We start from the raw sequence: 11,192 nt of genomic DNA, 5'->3' as shown, positions 1-11,192 counted from the left end.
ACTTAAAGAAAAGTGCTCGGCACAGGAAGGTGCCAAGTGCCAAAAATTACTCGGCACTTGCTTGGCACTTGAAGGTGCCGAGTGACAAGCAACAGGTGCCGAGTGAACTCGGCACAAAGAGGAGCTCGGAAAAAAATGCCGAGTATGCCTAGCTCACAAAAGGAAATGCTCGACAACAATAGATGCCAAGTGAGCTCGGCTCCAACTAAAGTTTATAACTTAGAAAATTCCAACATGAATGCATTCACCATTAAAACCAAAGAGCCAAAGCTTTAAGCTTTCAACCAAACTTGTCAAATGCAATGAATAGAAGATGAAGAACAATGGATTAAGTATGTTGCTTGCTTTCTATTCAATCTTGCATTAAACTATTACAAAATCTGGGAGCATTCGGCTTCAACTAGAAAAAACCTTAAAATAACCCTAAATTGATAATACTTCAAACTTCAATAAACTTTTAAACCTGCAACTCTAATGGTTGCATACAATGGTGCCTGGAGCAATCACTGCTTCAACAGGACAAATCCAAACAACAAACTTACAGAGTGAACAAGGAACCACGTGCAACTACAGGCACAAACTTCCTTCCTTCTTCCTTCTCTGCTCAGCTCTACAACTTCTCTTTTATCTGCTTGATCTCACTTTCTCTACTGAATGAATGAATAAACATTCCTTTTGTCACATTCCATTCTTTTCCCTCTCAATGTTCAAATTCAAAATCTCACCTACCAAAATTAAATGCCTGTCGACCATGGATGCCTACGGTGCCCTAACAGGGTAGATGGGCGTGGGGCTCGAGGACAACCTGCAGGCATTGACGTTTAATTTCCAACACTCCCCCTTTGTCCCGAGCCAAACGAACAAGGATCACAACTAATCGAAATCAACTACACCAAGACACTCTCTTAGGTGTACAAAAGATCCAATGCCTAATGGCTTTGTGAAAATGTCTGCTAGCTGTTGCTCAGACTTACAAAAATTCATTTTGATATCCCCATTCTCCACCAACTCTCTGATGAAGTGATATCTTATTTCTATGTGTTTGCTTCTCTCATGGAAGACTAGATTCTTGGACAATGCAATTGATGAGATGTTGTCACAATAAATTGTGGTTCCATCCTCTTGCCTTTCATTCAAATCTGTCAAGATCCTCTTTAGCCAAATTGCTTGACATGCTGCTACATTTGTTGCAATGTATTCAGCCTCTGTTGTAGATTGAGCAACAATAGGTTGCTTCTTGGATGCCCACTAAATTGCACCCAATCCCATATGAAACATGTATCCGGAAGTGCTCTTCTTATCATCTAAACTTCCAGCCTAATCACTATTAGTATAGCCAACCAACCTAAAATCATTTGATGCAGTATACAAAATCCCAAATCCCTTGGTACCTTTCACATACCTTAGGATCCTCTTTCCCGCTTGCCAATGGGAATCCTTTGGTGTTTCCATAAATCTGAAAATTAGACTTACTGCATGCATTAGATCTAGTCGAGTTGCAGTCAAATACATTAGACTTCCAACCATACTCTTGTATAGTGTTGGATCCACTCTCTTGCTAGAGTCTTCCTTGCTCAACTTCAGACCTACTACTATTGGTGTGGGGACTACCTTATTGTTTTGCATTTTAAATCTCTCCAAGATCTGCTTTGCATATTTTTCTTGAGAGATGAATATGCCATCATGCATTTGTTTTACTTCTATGCCTAGAAAGTACTTCAAAAGACCTAGGTCACTTTTCATGGCCTCTTTGAATTCACCAATTAGAGCCTTCTCATTACCAGTAAAAATTAAGTCATCTACATACAAGACAACAATCAATACATTACCATCTGCTGCCTTGATGTAAAGAGTGGGCTCACCATTGCTTTTGCTAAAGCTATTGCTCATCAAATATGAGTCGATCCTACTATACCATGCCCATAGAGCTTGCTTGAGCCCATAAAGAGCTCTCTTCAATCTATATACTTTGTTCTCTTCACCTGCAACTTCATAACTAGGTGGCTGCTCCACATATACTTCTTCTTTCAATACACCATTTAGGAAGGCAGATTTCACATCCATTTGAAATACCTTCCACTTGTGCTGAGCTGCAATTGCTATGACAGCACACACGGTTTCCATTCTTGCAACAGGGGCATATGTCTCATCATAGTCTCTTTCATACTGCTGTTTGTAGCCCTTGACTACCAGCCTTGCCTTATGCCTATCAATCTTGCCTTCAGCATTGCATTTGGTCTTGTAGACCCATTTCACTCCAATCACATGCTTCTTTGGAGGCAATTTAGTTAGCTCCCATGTCTCATTCCTTTCTATAGCATCTATTTCCTCATCCATGGCCTTACACCATTTCTTTTCCTTAATATCTTCCTCAAAATATATTGGATCACTATGAGAAAATAATGCAAAATTAACACTCTCATCATAATCTTCATACCTTTCATCTTGGTATATCTCCCTAAGACTCTTGGTCTTTCTTGGTAACAGGGAGGAGAGTGTGGGATTAGAATCTTCATTGCTGCTGCATTGTCGATTAGCTCAGTCTTCACGGATACTCGGTCATGCCTAAAGGAGCTCGGCAATGTCTGAACTTGCTTGCTTTTTCTTCTACTTGCTCCTTCTTCTTGATGTTCATCAACATCTTCTTCACTTATAATTGGCACTTTACTAGAAGTGTTTGGTGACTCATCAATTGAACCATACCAAGACTGATTTTCAAGAAATTCCACATCTCTTGAAAGCATCATCTTGTTGTTCAATGGGTCATACAATCTGTATGCCTTTGATTCTGGGCTGTACCCCGTGAAAATGCATTTCACACCTTTGTTATCAAATTTTTGCCTTTATTTTTTAGGCACATGTGCATATGCTACACATCCAAACACCCTTAAGTGTTCAACTGTTCATCTTCTTCGTGACCAAGCTTCCATTGGAATTCTGTCACGGACTGCCTTTGTAGGACACCTATTAATTAGGTAAACTGTTGTTGCCACAGCCTCTCCCCAAAATTCAGTTGGAAGACCTTTCTCTTTCATCATGCTTCTTGCCATTTCAACAATGGTCATGTTCTTTCTTTTAGCCACTCCATTTTGCTGTGGTGTATAGATGGCTGTGAGCTCTTTCCTAATGCCATGTTTCCTACAAAAATTTACAAAAGAATTGGAGGTATACTCCCCTCCTCTATCTCATCTAAGGACCTTGATATAGTGTCCACATTCTCTTTCAGCCTGGGCTTTAAATTCTACAAATTTATTAAATGCTTCAGATTTATTCTTTAAAAAATACACCCATGTCCTACGACTGAAATCATCAATGAATGTCATAAAATAAGTACTCCCCCCAATGGAAGTAACTTGCATAGGGCCGACTAGGTCAATATGCACTAACTCTAATGGATATCTAGCCCTCTTAGAATTTCCAGAATTAAAGGGAAGCCTATGTTGCTTACCCAAAATACAAGCCTCACACTTGTCACAAGAATTTTCTATTCGTGGAAAACTTTCTACCATTCTTTTATTTGACAATAAATTTAAACCAGCATAGTCAAGATGACCATACCTGAGGTGCCATAGCCGTGAGAGGTCTTCAATCACACTCTTTAGAGCTGATTGTGTGTGAGGTGCAACACAAACTTGAGATAAGAAAGATGTCTCTATCCTCAAGGGAAACATTCTATTCTTTGTCATTTGAACTGCTGCAAGTAGGTTCTTGCTCCCATCTTTTTCATGAATGATACAACTATTGTTCTCCATCAGCACTTTGTATCCATTTTGAATGAGCTGACCAATGCTCATCAAATTGTGCTTCATACCAGGGGCGAAATACACATTTTGTATTTCCCTTTTCTCACCTTTCTTGGTATGGACCATAATAGATCCTTTGCCCACAACTGGTAGGGTTCCATTATTACCCATTTTAATTTATGATTTGAAACTCTTGTCAATGAATGAAAACAAGGTTTCATTACCACTCATGTGGTTGCTACATCCACTGTCGAGGTACCAAACCTCAGGGCTTCCTTCTTCACCAACATTACACATGATGAAGGCATCAGCATTGGGTCCACTTTCCATGTTCACATCAGCCACATTTGCTTGTCCTGACTGATCATTCTGCTTCTTCCAGCATTCATTTGCATAATGCCCATATTTATAACAGTAGTAGCATTCTACATTACTCTTATTTGAGTTGTAATTTTTCTTACCTCCTTTTGAGGTATTTTGTGAGCTACTTGCTCCATCTGCTCTTCCTGAGCTTTCTGCTGCAACATTCTTTTGTCCTCCATTACCTCGGCCTCTGCCTCTAGAGTTTCTGCCTGAGCCATTTCTTCCTCTCCCCCTTCCTCTTGGATTTGATTGAGCTTTGAATGCTTTCTCTTGGGAAGTAGAAGATGTGGATCTATTGATCCTATACTCATGGGTTTGAAGAGAACCCATCAACTCATCCATTGTCAAAGTAGTGAGGTCTTTTGCCTCTTCTATGGTCATGACCAAATGGTCATATTTATGAGGTAAACTCCTCAATATCTTTTCCACTATCCTCTGCTCTTGATAGTCTTCTCCATTTGACTTCAATTGGTTAATCACATTGGAGATCCTTGAACTGAAGTCTGCAACTGATTCATTTTCCTTCATCTGAAGGTTCTCAAACTCCCTCCTTATGTTCTGTAGCTTAACTATGCGGACTTTATCAGTCCCCTTGAAGTTTGTCTCAAGGATATCCCATGCTTCTTTTGCATAATTTGCTGCTGCAATCTTAGGGAATATAGTCTCTATCATTGCTGCTTCAATAAGACTTAATGCCTTAGCATCCTTCCTCCTTGACTCTTTCAAATGAGTCTTCTGTGCATTTGTGAGGGCAGCATACTGAGTTGGATCAGTCACATCATTGAATCCATTAACTACAAACTCCCACAAATCATTTGCAACCATAATGATTTTTATCTTCTTTGCAAATGTATCATAATTCTGTCCATTAAATGATGGTGACTGCTATCATATCTTTCCTGCATCTCTTGCCATGATAAATATCTCAAGAAAAACAAATGCCCTAACTCACTGTGGATGTGGGGCCTCAAAGCTCTGATACCATGTGAGAAATATAAATTAAAATTTAAACTTAATCTCACAACCCTAACCCTAAAAACTTTGCTCGGCACATGAAGGTGCCGAGTGCCAGTTTTAATCAGCACTTGATGGTGCCGAGTGGCAGGTTGCTCGACACTTGAAGAAAAGTGCTCGACACTTGAAAAAAAGTGCTCGGCACAGGAAGGTGCCGTGTGCCAGAAATTACTCGGCACTTGAAGGTGCTGAGTGACAAGCAACAGGTCCGAGTGAACTCGGCACAAAGAGGAGCTCGGCAGCAAATGCCGAGTATGCCCAGCTCACAAAAGGAAATGCTTGACAACAATAGATGCCGAGTGAGCTCGGCTCCAACTAAAGTTTATAACTTAGAAAATTCCAACGTGAATGCATTCACCATTAAAACTAGAGAGCCAAAGCTTTAAGCTTTCAACCAAACTTGTCAAATACAATGAATAGAAGATGAAGAACAATGGATTAAGTATGTTGCTTGCTTTCTATTCAATCTTGCATTAAACTATTACAAAATCTGGGAGCATTCGGCTTCAACCAGAAAAAACCTTAAAATAACCCTAAATTGATAATACTTCAAACTTCAATAAACTTTTAAACCTGCAACTCTAATGGCTGCATACAATGGTGCCTGGAGCAATCACTGCTTCAACAGGACAAATCCAAACAACAAACTTACAGAGTGAACAAGGAACCACATGCAACTGCAGGCACAAACTTCCTTCCTTCTTCCTTCTCTGTTTAGCTCTACAACTTCTCTTTTATCTGCTTGATCTCACTTTCTCTACTGAATGAATGAATAAACATTCCTTTTGTCACATCCATTCTTTTCCCTCTCAACGTTCAAATTCAAAATCTCACCTATCAAAATTAAATGCCTGCCAACCATGGATGCCTGCGGTGCCCTGACAAGGTAGATGGGCGTGGGGCTCGAGGACAACCTGCAGGCGTTGACATTTAATTTCCAACAATCTTTGTGCTCGCATAAATGAGAGATCACGATGTTCAGTAAGAAGAGGAGCATCTTACAAGCTATGTAGTATTTTCGAGGAAGTTTGTGTCTGAACATTGGGAGCTATTTCTAATGTCTAAAATTAATCTAGAATTTCTCAAATTGACACGGCATAAAAAAATTTCTTCAATTCGACAATTTCAGAATAAAACTAATGTTGTCAAACTCGTTTTTTCATTAAAATTTATTGTTTCTCTACACACCTAATCGCTCATATTTGTAGAAACTTCACAATATAATTTTCCTAGTAGATTTTGTCCAATTTGTTTTAGTAGAGAATCCTGAATTATATGTAGTTTGTTGTCGTATAAGTTCGAGGCTGCCATTTTATTTTGGTGAATTTCATTTATAGGCATTTTGGATGAATATTTTAATCTGTTAATTATTCTATTCTATAAGGATTTTGATTATTTGAAGATTTTATTTTAGTGATATATAAAAAAATTGATTTTAATTATGCTATTCTATAAGAATTTTGATTAGTTGAAGATTTTATTTTAGTGATATATAAAAAAAATTGATAATTTGAAGATAAATATATTATATTGCAATTGTTTAAAATAGATTAATTAGTCAGAAATTATTATTTTATTGTTTCATCTATTTGTATATTAAGAATTAGTATTTTTCCATTAGTGTTTTTCCATTTTAGCTAACACATCGTCATCATATTTATTTATATCAAACATTAAGGGAGCCCGTTTCCCTCCTCCCCATGTGGAATTTTTAGTGGGAGGGGCCAAATTGTACCAACGGTATTGATCTTAGATTAGTAAATTCACATTGAAAGATTTTCTTCTACAAATACATCTCCCATCACAACTCTTTCAAATGCACAGCAGATCTTGGAGCTTCTGATAGGAAAAGGGCAATTCTTTTGTATTAAAGAAGAGAGAAAAAATGGCTATCAAGCTATTTGGACCAGCATATGCTTCCTGCAGCAGAAGGGTGCTTGCATGCCTGCTAGAGAGATATTCAATTTGAAATTGTTCCTATTGATATATTTAAAGGGGAGCAGAAAATGCTAGAGTTTCTGGCCTTACAAGTAGGGCACCTTACTTATAAATTTTCTCAGCTTGTAAATTGCAAGAAGGCATATATATAACATCTATACAGTTATTGAGATGCACCATGTTTTAAATTTGTATTTGTGTAATGCAGCCCTTTGGACAAGTTCCAGTAGCGCAGGATGGAGATCTCACACTGTTTGGTAATGGTATTTATTATTGTATATTATAGTTCAAGAACTATATAGGTCGTCTACACTATTGGTTTCAATTTCAATTATTCATTTCATATATAGATCAATCGGATTTGTGTAACAAAGCTTCGACTCATCTGTGTGATATATCTTGATTGGCTACTTAAAAACTTGATGATGAGCTCCTCTCCATATATAAGTCTGATTAAGCCTGATTAGGGTGACTTAAACTAGCAACTCACCTCATTTGGTTCACTAGAATGACTTAAAATATCTTGACTCCATACGATCTATTGGTTGTTTAAGTAATCCTGATTATGGTGATGTATATTATCAAAATTTGGATGATACATATACTTTTTATATTAAGACCGCATTTGGGTTGTGATGATTTTCAATATCCATGTAGTTATAATCATTGAAACAGGGTTAGTGAAAAATTACCCTCCAAATACTGTAACATCATCTCATATATCAAACTATCGGCATTATCCTTGCACCCTTCAAAGGTGCAAGTGCTAGTTATACTGCTACTGTCACAACATGTTTCCTTATGTACCGATTAAATCAGTGATCTTATTGCCTTGTGTATTTTGTTCTCAAAATAAAATTGAAATGAAATTATTCAAGATGGTGTTGAACGCTAAACCATGTTCAATAACTAAATTTCATAACTTGTTACTGGTGCTTCTAGTACACTCAGATGCAAGAGGGAGCTCTGTAGCACCACAATGAATTAAAATATAATAATCAGCATTCATAGCCTTTCGTTCGTAAGACAAGGAAAACAGGTCAGCATATCATAATGTTGAAATGGAAGTACACGAATGAGGGATCCTTCCTTGGAAACACCATTTAAATCTCTACTTCAGCTGGTTTTCCAAGGACTGGAGTTATGTCCTAAGAACTTTATTGGAAGAATGGCGATGATGGAGAATCACGGTTCTCAATATGTCATTCCAAGACCTGAACACAGAAAAATCAGTTAGATCTCTGTATTTTTGTTTCGATCTTCTTGTACATCATAGAATTTGAGGAAGATATCATAATAACCTTCTTGGGGAAAAACTTTGTTTGTTCAATTTTTGTCAACAGGCAAGCATGTTGCAATGGCCTCAATCTGTTCATTTCTGTTAAGGCAAAATAAAAGGAACATTCAGTATGTTGATTCAGAATTCATAATAATTTGTTCATATCAATATCATGTAGCACAGAAGATTGACTGTATATCTGAGCAGCAGAGGAAACCATTTGATAAGCACAATACTGTTACTGGCTCCAGTAAGTGGATGAAATAAAAAAATAGATAGATAGATGAGGCCTGAAATTTGATGACGCTTAGTCTCCACATTGATTAAATTTTATTTGAACAGGGTAGTCCCAAGCGAAAACAACATAAAAAAAATCTAAACATTAAAAAAACCAGACATATCTCATTATCGCTAGAAGTCTCATATTTCCATAATTTAAAAGGTGGAGGGAATGACTATGTATGCTTGGCGACAGCCATGTTTGGAAATTTTAGAGCAGACTGTGGCGGTTGCTTTATTCTTTAACCCTATGGCGATAATTCCTGAGGCTCGTTCTCACTAATTTGTTCACTTGCTTCCTGAAATTTGAACTTTCTGAAATCTTTCAATGGCTCTGGAGATCTCTCACTTAACTATCATTCCATCAAAATAGAAAAGAGCTCCACTAAGCTGGATGTTTTTCAGTTTTTATATTTAGCCATTTCCAGATGTCCTCTACACCATTTCTTGATGAACAGGAATTACAATTGGGTAATTCAAATGAGTCTGCCATACAAAATGTCTTTTATTCTTCTAAAGTTCAAATCGCCATCTTCTTGCCAGATTATGCCAAGTCCCCATGGTGTCTCGATGAGCAATTTCTCATGTTAAAACTTAGGCTCTGTTCATTCCTGTATATTGTGATGTGAAGCCTTCTGACCTGCGATATGCATTTGCTAAGCATGCAAAGAAAATAAGATACAACAAGAAGTAGCTTTGCCAATGGAAAGAAGCCCTCCACTATTCTCCATACATATCTGGCCATGAATTTTGTCAAACATTTGGCGTACATCCTCAAAACCCTGACATTTTAAATAAAAGGCAATAAGATGGTTGCATAGTAAGCTTTCGGGTTACAAACCAGTTACGAGCATCTCGAATGAAGTAGTTTACCCAATATCAAGTTCTCTGTGTCCATATATTGTTCTAAAATGTGAACATTGTTTTTTGTAAGAAAGGTTGCCTTTTCTCCCATAAATACAATGTTTAGGGTAGATAGTTTTAAAGCAATGAAAACAAAGTTTGACTTGAAACTTAAACCATCACCGTCTCCACTGGTGGAAGAATGATTGGTTTCCTAGGTTTCGATCCTTTGCCGCTTGCATGGCACTTGAGACACCCCTGCAAATTAAACTTTGAGAGCTATATCAATCAAACGCTCATCACTGATTGTGTAAAGCTCCCAGATGTTAGCAAAGGTCGTCAAGTTTGGCTTCACAACTGCCAATTGAGTATGCTTGGAAGGTTTCAATGCTTTTACAACAGTTCCATTTTTTGTTGTGCTGCAACCATTTTATTCGACGAGTTAGCATCTCTTGGAGGCATTTAGTCAAACAGATGGCTTACCTTCTCCATCCTTCCACATTTTAAATACAATCCGAGGTAAAACCCTTTAATTATGCTTTGTGGATTCCCATACCATGTTCCAAAGCTCACATTTTGGAATTGATGAGAAGGATTTTGGCGGGTTGTTGAAAATAGGCTCATACATGCCAATTGCATTTTCATGTAAGTTTTTGAAGCCTCTTCAGCAACCTATTTCTTTGAGGAATTTTGTCAAACAGTTCGGTGGCTTTATTGGTGTTTTCACATTTTGCACAAATACCTGGTAGGGCAGTTGCAACATCACCTTACAAACTACTTCTCTCCTTCATGCTCTAATGGACGCTAATGTCTCTGATGGATGTGAATGCCCTATTCTAAAACTCTTCATGAAATTATTGTCATGGAGGAAAAAGAATCTCTAACCCAATTGTTTCATTTAATCAAAAACCTATGTGGAAAGACATGGTTTTATATAGCAGCAAAAGAAAGCTTACAAGTGTTTATGTTGCTCAGTTGTTCAGATGTCGAGTGCAACAGAAACTCAACATTGTGGATTTGCTACCAGCAAGGCAAAAACCATGGAGCTTTTGGAATTGATGGGTTTTTCATAAAGTTTTTCACTTCTTGAAGGGTTTTTGTATGTGAAGGAGACTTGCTTTGTTTGGCTAAAGAAGACGAAGAGAGTCAGTTTCTCATGCCTTGAAATCCCTGCGTATGTGGAGAAGCACAAGATGCAGAAGCTATTTGCAGATAATAGCCGCTCTCTGCAGTTAAGAGCAAGGAAAATTTTCTCTATCTTCTCCTGATCTGATTTACTTCAAGAAACCCCTTAAAACATATTTCCTGTGAGGAATTTCCAACCTATCAGCCCAATAAACTACAATCTCTTTGGGCCCACTAAGATGTATGGATCAGATGTGATACTTTTCGACAGTCAATTAAGATTTTAAAAAAATAATATCATATGAAATATTAAACACCAATTATAACTTTGAGTCATACAATCATGATAATTTATTTGATTTCTACGATAGACATTTGAAGGATTACTTCAAAAAAATTCTTCACTTAAACGAAATGAAAAGATCTAATAGTCAAACAAAATATAATACTTATAAGATTTGGTTGTTGGAATACAATTGGAATAAGAATTCAAAATTAAAATATATTTTGTATTCTCTGTTTGGTGCGTCAAATTGGAATTGAGAATAGAAATGTGTATTCCCGTTTTGACCCCAAAATGAGCATATGTCCATTCCAAAAGAAACCTA

At 37.3% G+C, this 11,192-nt stretch overlaps 1 long non-coding RNA gene across 1 annotated transcript; it reads right to left on the bottom strand.

Annotated features, from left to right (window-relative positions):
- Positions 1-7,957: 7,957 nt before the first annotated feature.
- Positions 7,958-10,776, bottom strand: LOC149557591 (uncharacterized). The gene is made up of 3 exons (XR_016364901.1): positions 10,416-10,776; positions 8,360-8,436; positions 7,958-8,272 (listed from the first exon to the last, which is right to left on the bottom strand). It is a non-coding gene; the product is annotated as an uncharacterized LOC149557591 (long non-coding RNA).
- Positions 10,777-11,192: the final 416 nt, after the last annotated feature.

The sequence above is a fragment of the Cupressus sempervirens genome, chromosome 5 (assembly GCF_028749045.1).
Source record: "Cupressus sempervirens isolate cs-2001-9-10 chromosome 5, ASM2874904v1, whole genome shotgun sequence".
In the NCBI taxonomy this organism is placed as follows: domain Eukaryota; kingdom Viridiplantae; phylum Streptophyta; class Pinopsida; order Cupressales; family Cupressaceae; genus Cupressus; species Cupressus sempervirens.
The sequence above is the reverse complement of the archived record's forward strand: the minus strand, read 5'-3'. Positions and strand labels throughout refer to the sequence as shown.